The following is a 14,758-nucleotide window of genomic DNA, read 5'->3' as shown; positions in this document are numbered from 1 at the left end:
TTCACCCATTAGTGTATTGTATCACAATCTAGTAGTTACATTTGAAAATTTTGTTCTAGGAAATTTTGTTTGAGCGAAATCATCAAACTTAATTAAAAAAGTCATTTAAGCCTTTTCACAGTGAGATCTATGCAATATGGCTGAGAAATGTAAATTTGATGTTAATTCCCAAACCGCTGCGCAGAAGTCAACCAAACTTCACCCATTAGTGTATTGTATCACAATCTAGTAGTTACATGTGAAAATTTGGTTCTAGGAAATTTGATTTGAGCGCAATCCTCAAACTTAGGTCAAAAAAGCCATTTAAGCCTTTTCACAGTGAGATCTATGCGATATGGCCGAGAAATGTAATTTTGATGTTAACTCCCAAACCGCTGCGCAGAAGTCAACCAAACTTCACCCAATAGTGTATTGTATCACATTCTAGTAGTTACATTTGAAAATTTCGTTCTAGGACATTTGGTTTGAGCGCAATTATTAAACTTAGGTCAAAAAAGCCATTTAAGCCTTTTCACAGTGAGATCTATGCGATATGGCCGAGAAATGTAATTTTGATGTTAACTCCCAAACCGCTGCGCAGAAGTCAACCAAACTTCACCCAATAGTGTATTGTATCACATTCTAGTAGTTACATTTGAAAATTTCGTTCTAGGACATTTGGTTTGAGCGCAATCATTAAACTTAGGTCAAAAAAGCCATTTAAGCCTTTTCACAGTGAGATCTATGCGATATGGCCGAGAAATGTAATTTTGATGTTAACTCCCAAACCGCTGCGCAGAAGTAAACCAAACTTCACCCATTAGTGTATTGTATCACAATCTAGTAGTTACATTTGAAAATTTTGTTCTAGGACATTTTGTTTGAACGCAATCATCAAACTTAATTAAAAAAGTCATTTAAGCCTTTTCACAGTGAGATCTATGCGATATGGCCGAGAAATGTAATTTTGATGTTAACTCCCAAACCGCTGCGCAGAAGTCAACCAAACTTCACCCATTAGTGTATTGTATCACAATCTAGAAGTTACATGTGGAAATTTGGTTATAGGACATTTGATTTGAGCGCAATCCTCAAACTTAGGTCAAAAAAGCCATTTAAGCCTTTTCACAGTGAGATCTATGCGATATGGCCGAGAAATGTAATTTTGATGTTAACTCCCAAACCGCTGCGCAGAAGTCAACCAAACTTCACCCAATAGTGTATTGTATCACAATCTAGTAGTTACATTTGAAAATTTTGTTCTAGGAAATTTTGTTTGAGCGAAATCATCAAACTTAATTAAAAAAGTCATTTAAGCCTTTTCACAGTGAGATCTATGCGATATGGCCGAGAAATGTAAATTTGATGTTAACTCCCAAACCGCTGCGCAGAAGTCAACCAAACTTCACCCATTAGTGTATTGTATCACAATCTAGTAGTTACATGTGAAAATTTGGTTCTAGGAAATTTGATTTGAGCGCAATCCTCAAACTTAGGTCAAAAAAGCCATTTAAGCCTTTTCACAGTGAGATCTATGCGATATGGCCGAGAAATGTAATTTTGATGTTAACTCCCAAACCGCTGCGCAGAAGTCAACCAAACTTCACCCAATAGTGTATTGTATCACATTCTAGTAGTTACATTTGAAAATTTCGTTCTAGGACATTTGGTTTGAGCGCAATTATTAAACTTAGGTCAAAAAAGCCATTTAAGCCTTTTCACAGTGAGATCTATGCGATATGGCCGAGAAATGTAATTTTGATGTTAACTCCCAAACCGCTGCGCAGAAGTCAACCAAACTTCACCCAATAGTGTATTGTATCACATTCTAGTAGTTACATTTGAAAATTTCGTTCTAGGACATTTGGTTTGAGCGCAATCATTAAACTTAGGTCAAAAAAGCCATTTAAGCCTTTTCACAGTGAGATCTATGCGATATGGCCGAGAAATGTAATTTTGATGTTAACTCCCAAACCGCTGCGCAGAAGTCAACCAAACTTCACCCAATAGTGTATTGTATCACAATCTAGTAGTTACATTTGAAAATTTTGTTCTAGGAAATTTTGTTTGAGCGCAATCATCAAACTTAATTAAAAAAGTCATTTAAGCCTTTTCACAGTGAGATCTATGCGATATGGCCGAGAAATGTAAATTTGATGTTAACTCCCAAACCGCTGCGCAGAAGTCAACCAAACTTCACCCATTAGTGTATTGTATCACAATCTAGTAGTTACATTTGAAAATTTGTTTCTAGGACATTTGATTTGAGCGCAATCCTCAAACTTAGGTCAAAAAAGCCATTTAAGCCTTTTCACAGTGAGATCTATGCGATATGGCCGAGAAATGTAATTTTGATGTTAACTCCCAAACCGCTGCGCAGAAGTCAACCAAACTTCACCCAATAGTGTATTGTATCACATTCTAGTAGTTACATTTGAAAATTTCGTTCTAGGACATTTGGTTTGAGCGCAATTATTAAACTTAGGTCAAAAAAGCCATTTAAGCCTTTTCACAGTGAGATCTATGCGATATGGCCGAGAAATGTAATTTTGATGTTAACTCCCAAACCGCTGCGCAGAAGTAAACCAAACTTCACCCATTAGTGTATTGTATCACAATCTAGTAGATACATTTGAAAATTTCGTTCTAGGACATTTGATTTGAGCGCAATCTTTAAACTTAGGTCAAAAAAGCCATTTAAGCCTTTTCACAGTGAGATCTATGCGATATGGCCGAGAAATGTAATTTTGATTTTAACTCCCAAACCGCTGCGCAGAAGTAAACCAAACTTCACCCATTAGTGTATTGTATCACAATCTAGTAGTTACATTTGAAAATTTTGTTCTAGGACATTTTGTTTGAACGCAATCATCAAACTTAATTAAAAAAGTCATTTAAGCCTTTTCACAGTGAGATCTATGCGATATGGCCGAGAAATGTAATTTTGATGTTAACTCCCAAACCGCTGCGCAGAAGTCAACCAAACTTCACCCAATAGTGTATTGTATCACAATCTAGTAGTTACATTTGAAAATTTTGTTCTAGGAAATTTTGTTTGAGCGCAATCATCAAACTTAATTAAAAAAGTCATTTAAGCCTTTTCACAGTGAGATCTATGCGATATTGCCGAGAAATGTAATTTTGATGTTAACTCCCAAACCGCTGCGCAGAAGTAAACCAAACTTCACCCATTAGTGTATTGTATCACATTCTAGTAGTTACATTTGAAAATTTCGTTCTAGGACATTTGGTTTGAGCGCAATTATTAAACTTAGGTCAAAAAAGCAATTTAAGCCTTTTCACAGTGAGATCTATGCGATATGGCCGAGAAATGTAATTTTGATGTTAACTCCCAAACCGCTGCGCAGAAGTCAACCAAACTTCACCCAATAGTGTATTGTATCACATTCTAGTAGTTACATTTAAAAATTTCGTTCTAGGACATATGGTTTGAGCGCAATCATTAAACTTAGGTCAAAAAAGCCATTAAAGCCTTTTCACAGTGAGATCTATGCGATATGGCCGAGAAATGTAATTTTGATGTTAACTCCCAAACCGCTGCGCAGAAGTCAACCAAACTTCACCCAATAGTGTATTGTATCACAATCTAGTAGTTACATTTGAAAATTTTGTTCTAGGAAATTTTGTTTGAGCGCAATCATCAAACTTAATTAAAAAAGTCATTTAAGCCTTTTCACAGTGAGATCTATGCGATATGGCCGAGAAATGTAATTTTGATGTTAACTCCCAAACCGCTGCGCAGAAGTCAACCAAACTTCACCCATTAGTGTATTGTATCACAATCTAGTAGTTACATGTGAAAATTTGGTTCTAGGAAATTTGATTTGAGCGCAATCCTCAAACTTAGGTCAAAAAAGCCATTTAAGCCTTTTCACAGTGAGATCTATGCGATATGGCCGAGAAATGTAATTTTGATGTTACTTCCCAAACCGCTGCGCAGAAGTCAACCAAACTTCACCCAATAGTGTATTGTATCACATTCTAGTAGTTACATTTGAAAATTTCGTTTTAGGACATTTGGTTTGAGCGCAATTATTAAACTTAGGTCAAAAAAGCCATTTAAGCCTTTTCACAGTGAGATCTATGCGATATGGCCGAGAAATGTAATTTTGATGTTAACTCCCAAACCGCTGCGCAGAAGTCAACCAAACTTCACCCAATAGTGTATTGTATCACAATCTAGTAGTTACATTTGAAAATTTTGTTCTAGGAAATTTTGTTTGAGCGAAATCATCAAACTTAATTAAAAAAGTCATTTAAGCCTTTTCACAGTGAGATCTATGCGATATGGCCGAGAAATGTAAATTTGATGTTAACTCCCAAACCGCTGCGCAGAAGTCAACCAAACTTCACCCATTAGTGTATTGTATCACAATCTAGTAGTTACATGTGAAAATTTGGTTCTAGGAAATTTGATTTGAGCGCAATCCTCAAACTTAGGTCAAAAAAGCCATTTAAGCCTTTTCACAGTGAGATCTATGCGATATGGCCGAGAAATGTAATTTTGATGTTAACTCCCAAACCGCTGCGCAGAAGTCAACCAAACTTCACCCATTAGTGTATTGTATCACAATCTAGTAGTTACATTTGAAAATTTTGTTCTAGGAAATTTTGTTTGAGCGAAATCATCAAACTTAATTAAAAAAGTCATTTAAGCCTTTTCACAGTGAGATCTATGCGATATGGCCGAGAAATGTAAATTTGATGTTAACTCCCAAACCGCTGCGCAGAAGTCAACCAAACTTCACCCATTAGTGTATTGTATCACAATCTAGTAGTTACATTTGAAAATTTTGTTCTAGGAAATTTTGTTTGAGCGAAATCATCAAACTTAATTAAAAAAGTCATTTAAGCCTTTTCACAGTGAGATCTATGCGATATGGCCGAGAAATGTAAATTTGATGTTAACTCCCAAACCGCTGCGCAGAAGTCAACCAAACTTCACCCATTAGTGTATTGTATCACAATCTAGTAGTTACATGTGAAAATTTGGTTCTAGGAAATTTGATTTGAGCGCAATCCTCAAACTTAGGTCAAAAAAGCCATTTAAGCCTTTTCACAGTGAGATCTATGCGATATGGCCGAGAAATGTAATTTTGATGTTAACTCCCAAACCGCTGCGCAGAAGTCAACCAAACTTCACCCAATAGTGTATTGTATCACATTCTAGTAGTTACATTTGAACATTTCGTTCTAGGACATTTGGTTTGAGCGCAATTATTAAACTTAGGTCAAAAAAGCCATTTAAGCCTTTTCACAGTGAGATCTATGCGATATGGCCGAGAAATGTAATTTTGATGTTAACTCCCAAACCGCTGCGCAGAAGTCAACCAAACTTCACCCAATAGTGTATTGTATCACATTCTAGTAGTTACATTTGAAAATTTCGTTCTAGGACATTTGGTTTGAGCGCAATCATTAAACTTAGGTCAAAAAAGCCATTTAAGCCTTTTCACAGTGAGATCTATGCGATATGGCAAAGAAATGTAATTTTGATGTTAACTCCCAAACCGCTAAGCAGAAGTAAACCAAACTTCACCCATTAGTGTATTGTATCACAATCTAGTAGTTACATTTGAAAATTTTGTTCTAGGACATTTTGTTTGAACGCAATCATCAAACTTAATTAAAAAAGTCATTTAAGCCTTTTCACAGTGAGATCTATGCGATATGGCCGAGAAATGTAATTTTGATGTTAACTCCCAAACCGCTGCGCAGAAGTCAACCAAACTTCACCCATTAGTGTATTGTATGACAATCTAGAAGTTACATGTGGAAATTTGGTTATAGGACATTTGATTTGAGCGCAATCCTCAAACTTAGGTCAAAAAAGCCATTTAAGCCTTTTCACAGTGAGATCTATGCGATATGGCCGAGAAATGTAATTTTGATGTTAACTCCCAAACCGCTGCGCAGAAGTCAACCAAACTTCACCCAATAGTGTATTGTATCACAATCTAGTAGTTACATTTGAAAATTTTGTACTAGGAAATTTTGTTTGAGCGAAATCATCAAACTTAATTAAAAAAGTCATTTAAGCCTTTTCACAGTGAGATCTATGCGATATGGCCGAGAAATGTAAATTTGATGTTAACTCCCAAACCGCTGCGCAGAAGTCAACCAAACTTCACCCATTAGTGTATTGTATCACAATCTAGTAGTTACATGTGAAAATTTGGTTCTAGGAAATTTGATTTGAGCGCAATCCTCAAACTTAGGTCAAAAAAGCCATTTAAGCCTTTTCACAGTGAGATCTATGCGATATGGCCGAGAAATGTAATTTTGATGTTAACTCCCAAACCGCTGCGCAGAAGTCAACCAAACTTCACCCAATAGTGTATTGTATCACATTCTAGTAGTTACATTTGAAAATTTCGTTCTAGGACATTTGGTTTGAGCGCAATTATTAAACTTAGGTCAAAAAAGCCATTTAAGCCTTTTCACAGTGAGATCTATGCGATATGGCCGAGAAATGTAATTTTGATGTTAACTCCCAAACCGCTGCGCAGAAGTCAACCAAACTTCACCCAATAGTGTATTGTATCACATTCTAGTAGTTACATTTGAAAATTTCGTTCTAGGACATTTGGTTTGAGCGCAATCATTAAACTTAGGTCAAAAAAGCCATTTAAGCCTTTTCACAGTGAGATCTATGCGATATGGCCGAGAAATGTAATTTTGATGTTAACTCCCAAACCGCTGCGCAGAAGTCAACCAAACTTCACCCAATAGTGTATTGTATCACAATCTAGTAGTTACATTTGAAAATTTTGTTCTAGGAAATTTTGTTTGAGCGCAATCATCAAACTTAATTAAAAAAGTCATTTAAGCCTTTTCACAGTGAGATCTATGCGATATGGCCGAGAAATGTAAATTTGATGTTAACTCCCAAACCGCTGCGCAGAAGTCAACCAAACTTCACCCATTAGTGTATTGTATCACAATCTAGTAGTTACATGTGAAAATTTGTTTCTAGGACATTTGATTTGAGCGCAATCCTCAAACTTAGGTCAAAAAAGCCATTTAAGCCTTTTCACAGTGAGATCTATGCGATATGGCCGAGAAATGTAATTTTGATGTTAACTCCCAAACCGCTGCGCAGAAGTCAACCAAACTTCACCCAATAGTGTATTGTATCACATTCTAGTAGTTACATTTGAAAATTTCGTTCTAGGACATTTGGTTTGAGCGCAATTATTAAACTTAGGTCAAAAAAGCCATTTAAGCCTTTTCACAGTGAGATCTATGCGATATGGCCGAGAAATGTAATTTTGATATTAACTCCCAAACCGCTGCGCAGAAGTCAACCAAACTTCACCCATTAGTGTATTGTATCACAATCTAGTAGTTACATGTGAAAATTTGGTTCTAGGAAATTTGATTTGAGCGCAATCCTCAAACTTAGGTCAAAAAAGCCATTTAAGCCTTTTCACAGTGAGATCTATGCGATATGGCCGAGAAATGTAATTTTGATGTTACTTCCCAAACCGCTGCGCAGAAGTCAACCAAACTTCACCCAATAGTGTATTGTATCACATTCTAGTAGTTACATTTGAAAATTTCGTTTTAGGACATTTGGTTTGAGCGCAATTATTAAACTTAGGTCAAAAAAGCCATTTAAGCCTTTTCACAGTGAGATCTATGCGATATGGCCGAGAAATGTAATTTTGATGTTAACTCCCAAACCGCTGCGCAGAAGTCAACCAAACTTCACCCAATAGTGTATTGTATCACAATCTAGTAGTTACATTTGAAAATTTTGTTCTAGGAAATTTTGTTTGAGCGAAATCATCAAACTTAATTAAAAAAGTCATTTAAGCCTTTTCACAGTGAGATCTATGCGATATGGCCGAGAAATGTAAATTTGATGTTAACTCCCAAACCGCTGCGCAGAAGTCAACCAAACTTCACCCATTAGTGTATTGTATCACAATCTAGTAGTTACATGTGAAAATTTGGTTCTAGGAAATTTGATTTGAGCGCAATCCTCAAACTTAGGTCAAAAAAGCCATTTAAGCCTTTTCACAGTGAGATCTATGCGATATGGCCGAGAAATGTAATTTTGATGTTAACTCCCAAACCGCTGCGCAGAAGTCAACCAAACTTCACCCATTAGTGTATTGTATCACAATCTAGTAGTTACATTTGAAAATTTTGTTCTAGGAAATTTTGTTTGAGCGAAATCATCAAACTTAATTAAAAAAGTCATTTAAGCCTTTTCACAGTGAGATCTATGCGATATGGCCGAGAAATGTAAATTTGATGTTAACTCCCAAACCGCTGCGCAGAAGTCAACCAAACTTCACCCATTAGTGTATTGTATCACAATCTAGTAGTTACATTTGAAAATTTTGTTCTAGGAAATTTTGTTTGAGCGAAATCATCAAACTTAATTAAAAAAGTCATTTAAGCCTTTTCACAGTGAGATCTATGCGATATGGCCGAGAAATGTAAATTTGATGTTAACTCCCAAACCGCTGCGCAGAAGTCAACCAAACTTCACCCATTAGTGTATTGTATCACAATCTAGTAGTTACATGTGAAAATTTGGTTCTAGGAAATTTGATTTGAGCGCAATCCTCAAACTTAGGTCAAAAAAGCCATTTAAGCCTTTTCACAGTGAGATCTATGCGATATGGCCGAGAAATGTAATTTTGATGTTAACTCCCAAACCGCTGCGCAGAAGTCAACCAAACTTCACCCAATAGTGTATTGTATCACATTCTAGTAGTTACATTTGAACATTTCGTTCTAGGACATTTGGTTTGAGCGCAATTATTAAACTTAGGTCAAAAAAGCCATTTAAGCCTTTTCACAGTGAGATCTATGCGATATGGCCGAGAAATGTAATTTTGATGTTAACTCCCAAACCGCTGCGCAGAAGTCAACCAAACTTCACCCAATAGTGTATTGTATCACATTCTAGTAGTTACATTTGACAATTTCGTTCTAGGACATTTGGTTTGAGCGCAATCATTAAACTTAGGTCAAAAAAGCCATTTAAGCCTTTTCACAGTGAGATCTATGCGATATGGCAAAGAAATGTAATTTTGATGTTAACTCCCAAACCGCTAAGCAGAAGTAAACCAAACTTCACCCATTAGTGTATTGTATCACAATCTAGTAGTTACATTTGAAAATTTTGTTCTAGGACATTTTGTTTGAACGCAATCATCAAACTTAATTAAAAAAGTCATTTAAGCCTTTTCACAGTGAGATCTATGCGATATGGCCGAGAAATGTAATTTTGATGTTAACTCCCAAACCGCTGCGCAGAAGTCAACCAAACTTCACCCATTAGTGTATTGTATGACAATCTAGAAGTTACATGTGGAAATTTGGTTATAGGACATTTGATTTGAGCGCAATCCTCAAACTTAGGTCAAAAAAGCCATTTAAGCCTTTTCACAGTGAGATCTATGCGATATGGCCGAGAAATGTAATTTTGATGTTAACTCCCAAACCGCTGCGCAGAAGTCAACCAAACTTCACCCAATAGTGTATTGTATCACAATCTAGTAGTTACATTTGAAAATTTTGTACTAGGAAATTTTGTTTGAGCGAAATCATCAAACTTAATTAAAAAAGTCATTTAAGCCTTTTCACAGTGAGATCTATGCGATATGGCCGAGAAATGTAAATTTGATGTTAACTCCCAAACCGCTGCGCAGAAGTCAACCAAACTTCACCCATTAGTGTATTGTATCACAATCTAGTAGTTACATGTGAAAATTTGGTTCTAGGAAATTTGATTTGAGCGCAATCCTCAAACTTAGGTCAAAAAAGCCATTTAAGCCTTTTCACAGTGAGATCTATGCGATATGGCCGAGAAATGTAATTTTGATGTTAACTCCCAAACCGCTGCGCAGAAGTCAACCAAACTTCACCCAATAGTGTATTGTATCACATTCTAGTAGTTACATTTGAAAATTTCGTTCTAGGACATTTGGTTTGAGCGCAATTATTAAACTTAGGTCAAAAAAGCCATTTAAGCCTTTTCACAGTGAGATCTATGCGATATGGCCGAGAAATGTAATTTTGATGTTAACTCCCAAACCGCTGCGCAGAAGTCAACCAAACTTCACCCAATAGTGTATTGTATCACATTCTAGTAGTTACATTTGAAAATTTCGCTCTAGGACATTTGGTTTGAGCGCAATCATTAAACTTAGGTCAAAAAAGCCATTTAAGCCTTTTCACAGTGAGATCTATGCGATATGGCCGAGAAATGTAATTTTGATGTTAACTCCCAAACCGCTGCGCAGAAGTCAACCAAACTTCACCCAATAGTGTATTGTATCACAATCTAGTAGTTACATTTGAAAATTTTGTTCTAGGAAATTTTGTTTGAGCGCAATCATCAAACTTAATTAAAAAAGTCATTTAAGCCTTTTCACAGTGAGATCTATGCGATATGGCCGAGAAATGTAAATTTGATGTTAACTCCCAAACCGCTGCGCAGAAGTCAACCAAACTTCACCCATTAGTGTATTGTATCACAATCTAGTAGTTACATGTGAAAATTTGTTTCTAGGACATTTGATTTGAGCGCAATCCTCAAACTTAGGTCAAAAAAGCCATTTAAGCCTTTTCACAGTGAGATCTATGCGATATGGCCGAGAAATGTAATTTTGATGTTAACTCCCAAACCGCTGCGCAGAAGTCAACCAAACTTCACCCAATAGTGTATTGTATCACATTCTAGTAGTTACATTTGAAAATTTCGTTCTAGGACATTTGGTTTGAGCGCAATTATTAAACTTAGGTCAAAAAAGCCATTTAAGCCTTTTCACAGTGAGATCTATGCGATATGGCCGAGAAATGTAATTTTGATATTAACTCCCAAACCGCTGCGCAGAAGTAAACCAAACTTCACCCATTAGTGTATTGTATCACAATCTAGTAGTTACATTTGAAAATTTTGTTCTAGGACATTTTGTTTGAACGCAATCATCAAACTTAATTAAAAAAGTCATTTAAGCCTTTTCACAGTGAGATCTATGCGATATGGCCGAGAAATGTAATTTTGATGTTAACTCCCAAACCGCTGCGCAGAAGTCAACCAAACTTCACCCATTAGTGTATTGTATCACAATCTAGTAGTTACATGTGGAAATTTGGTTATAGGACATTTGATTTGAGCGCAATCCTCAAACTTAGGTCAAAAAAGCCATTTAAGCCTTTTCACAGTGAGATCTATGCGATATGGCCGAGAAATGTAATTTTGATGTTAACTCCCAAACCGCTGCGCAGAAGTCAACCAAACTTCACCCAATAGTGTATTGTATCACAATCTAGTAGTTACATTTGAAAATGTTGTTCTAGGAAATTTTGTTTGAGCGCAATCATCAAACTTAATTAAAAAAGTCATTTAAGCCTTTTCACAGTGAGATCTATGCGATATGGCCGAGAAATGTAAATTTGATGTTAACTCCCAAACCGCTGCGCAGAAGTCAACCAAACTTCACCCAATAGTGTATTTTATCACATTCTAGTAGTTACATTTTAAAATTTCGTTCTAGGACATTTGGTTTGAGCGCAATTATTAAACTTAGGTCAAAAAAGCCATTTAAGCCTTTTCACAGTGAGATCTATGCGATATGGCCGAGAAATGTAATTTTGATGGTAACTCCCAAACCGCTGCGCAGAAGTAAACCAAACTTCACCCATTAGTGTATTGTATCACAATCTAGTAGATACATTTGAAAATTTCGTTCTAGGACATTTGATTTGAGCGCAATCTTTAAACTTAGGTCAAAAAAGCCATTTAAGCCTTTTCACAGTGAGATCTATGCGATATGGCCGAGAAATGTAATTTTGATGTTAACTCCCAAACCGCTGCGCAGAAGTCAACCAAACTTCACCCAATAGTGTATTGTATCACAATCTAGTAGTTACATTTGAAAATTTTGTTCTAGGAAATTTTGTTTGAGCGCAATCATCAAACTTAATTAAAAAAGTCATTTAAGCCTTTTCACAGTGAGATCTATGCGATATGGCCGAGAAATGTAATTTTGATGTTAACTCCCAAACCGCTGCGCAGAAGTAAACCAAACTTCACCCATTAGTGTATTGTATCACATTCTAGTAGTTACATTTGAAAATTTCGTTCTAGGACATTTGGTTTGAGCGCAATTATTAAACTTAGGTCAAAAAAGCAATTTAAGCCTTTTCACAGTGAGATCTATGCGATATGGCCGAGAAATGTAATTTTGATGTTAACTCCCAAACCGCTGCGCAGAAGTCAACCAAACTTCACCCAATAGTGTATTGTATCACATTCTAGTAGTTACATTTAAAAATTTCGTTCTAGGACATATGGTTTGAGCGCAATCATTAAACTTAGGTCAAAAAAGCCATTTAAGCCTTTTCACAGTGAGATCTATGCGATATGGCCGAGAAATGTAATTTTGATGTTAACTCCCAAACCGCTGCGCAGAAGTCAACCAAACTTCACCCAATAGTGTATTGTATCACAATCTAGTAGTTACATTTGAAAATTTTGTTCTAGGAAATTTTGTTTGAGCGCAATCATCAAACTTAATTAAAAAAGTCATTTAAGCCTTTTCACAGTGAGATCTATGCGATATGGCCGAGAAATGTAATTTTGATGTTAACTCCCAAACCGCTGCGCAGAAGTCAACCAAACTTCACCCATTAGTGTATTGTATCACAATCTAATAGTTACATGTGAAAATTTGGTTCTAGGACATTTGATTTGAGCGCAATCCTCAAACTTAGGTCAAAAAAGCCATTTAAGCCTTTTCACAGTGAGATCTATGCGATAAGGCCGAGAAATGTAATTTTGATGTTAACTCCCAAACCGCTGCGCAGAAGTCAACCAAACTTCACCCAATAGTGTATTGTATCACATTCTAGTAGTTACATTTGAAAATTTCGTTTTAGGACATTTGGTTTGAGCGCAATTATTTAACTTAGGTCAAAAAAGCCATTTAAGCTTTTTCACAGTGAGATCTATGCGATATGGCCGAGAAATGTAATTTTGATGTTAACTCCCAAACCGCTGCGCAGAAGTAAACCAAACTTCACCCATTAGTGTATTGTATCACAATCTAGTAGTTACATTTGAAAATTTTGTTCTAGGACATTTTGTTTGAACGCAATCATCAAACTTAATTAAAAAAGTCATTTAAGCCTTTTCACAGTGAGATCTATGCGATATGGCCGAGAAATGTAATTTTGATGTTAACTCCCAAACCGCTGCGCAGAAGTCAACCAAACTTCACCCATTAGTGTATTGTATCACAATCTAGTAGTTACATGTGGAAATTTGGTTATAGGACATTTGATTTGAGCGCAATCCTCAAACTTAGGTCAAAAAAGCCATTTAAGCCTTTTCACAGTGAGATCTATGCGATATGGCCGAGAAATGTAATTTTGATGTTAACTCCCAAACCGCTGCGCAGAAGTCAACCAAACTTCACCCAATAGTGTATTGTATCACAATCTAGTAGTTACATTTGAAAATGTTGTTCTAGGAAATTTTGTTTGAGCGCAATCATCAAACTTAATTAAAAAAGTCATTTAAGCCTTTTCACAGTGAGATCTATGCGATATGGCCGAGAAATGTAATTTTGATGTTAACTCCCAAACCGCTGCGCAGAAGTAAACCAAACTTCACCCATTAGTGTATTGTATCACATTCTAGTAGTTACATTTGAAAATTTCGTTCTAGGACATTTGGTTTGAGCGCAATTATTAAACTTAGGTCAAAAAAGCAATTTAAGCCTTTTCACAGTGAGATCTATGCGATATGGCCGAGAAATGTAATTTTGATGTTAACTCCCAAACCGCTGCGCAGAAGTCAACCAAACTTCACCCAATAGTGTATTGTATCACATTCTAGTAGTTACATTTAAAAATTTCGTTCTAGGACATATGGTTTGAGCGCAATCATTAAACTTAGGTCAAAAAAGCCATTTAAGCCTTTTCACAGTGAGATCTATGCGATATGGCCGAGAAATGTAATTTTGATGTTAACTCCCAAACCGCTGCGCAGAAGTCAACCAAACTTCACCCAATAGTGTATTGTATCACAATCTAGTAGTTACATTTGAAAATTTTGTTCTAGGAAATTTTGTTTGAGCGCAATCATCAAACTTAATTAAAAAAGTCATTTAAGCCTTTTCACAGTGAGATCTATGCGATATGGCCGAGAAATGTAATTTTGATGTTAACTCCCAAACCGCTGCGCAGAAGTCAACCAAACTTCACCCATTAGTGTATTGTATCACAATCTAATAGTTACATGTGAAAATTTGGTTCTAGGACATTTGATTTGAGCGCAATCCTCAAACTTAGGTCAAAAAAGCCATTTAAGCCTTTTCACAGTGAGATCTATGCGATATGGCCGAGAAATGTAATTTTGATGTTAACTCCCAAACCGCTGCGCAGAAGTCAACCAAACTTCACCCAATAGTGTATTGTATCACATTCTAGTAGTTACATTTGAAAATTTCGTTTTAGGACATTTGGTTTGAGCGCAATTATTAAACTTAGGTCAAAAAAGCCATTTAAGCCTTTTCACAGTGAGATCTATGCGATATGGCCGAGAAATGTAATTTTGATGTTAACTCCCAAACCGCTGCGCAGAAGTCAACCAAACTTCACCCAATAGTGTATTGTATCACATTCTAGTAGTTACATTTGAAAATTTCGTTCTAGGACATTTGGTTTGAGCGCAATTATTAAACTTAGGTCAAAAAAGCCATTTAAGCCTTTTCACAGTGAGATCTAT

Source organism: Corythoichthys intestinalis, unplaced genomic scaffold (assembly GCF_030265065.1).
Source record: "Corythoichthys intestinalis isolate RoL2023-P3 unplaced genomic scaffold, ASM3026506v1 HiC_scaffold_26, whole genome shotgun sequence".
NCBI lineage: Eukaryota > Metazoa > Chordata > Actinopteri > Syngnathiformes > Syngnathidae > Corythoichthys > Corythoichthys intestinalis.
The sequence above is the reverse complement of the archived record's forward strand: the minus strand, read 5'-3'. Positions refer to the sequence as shown.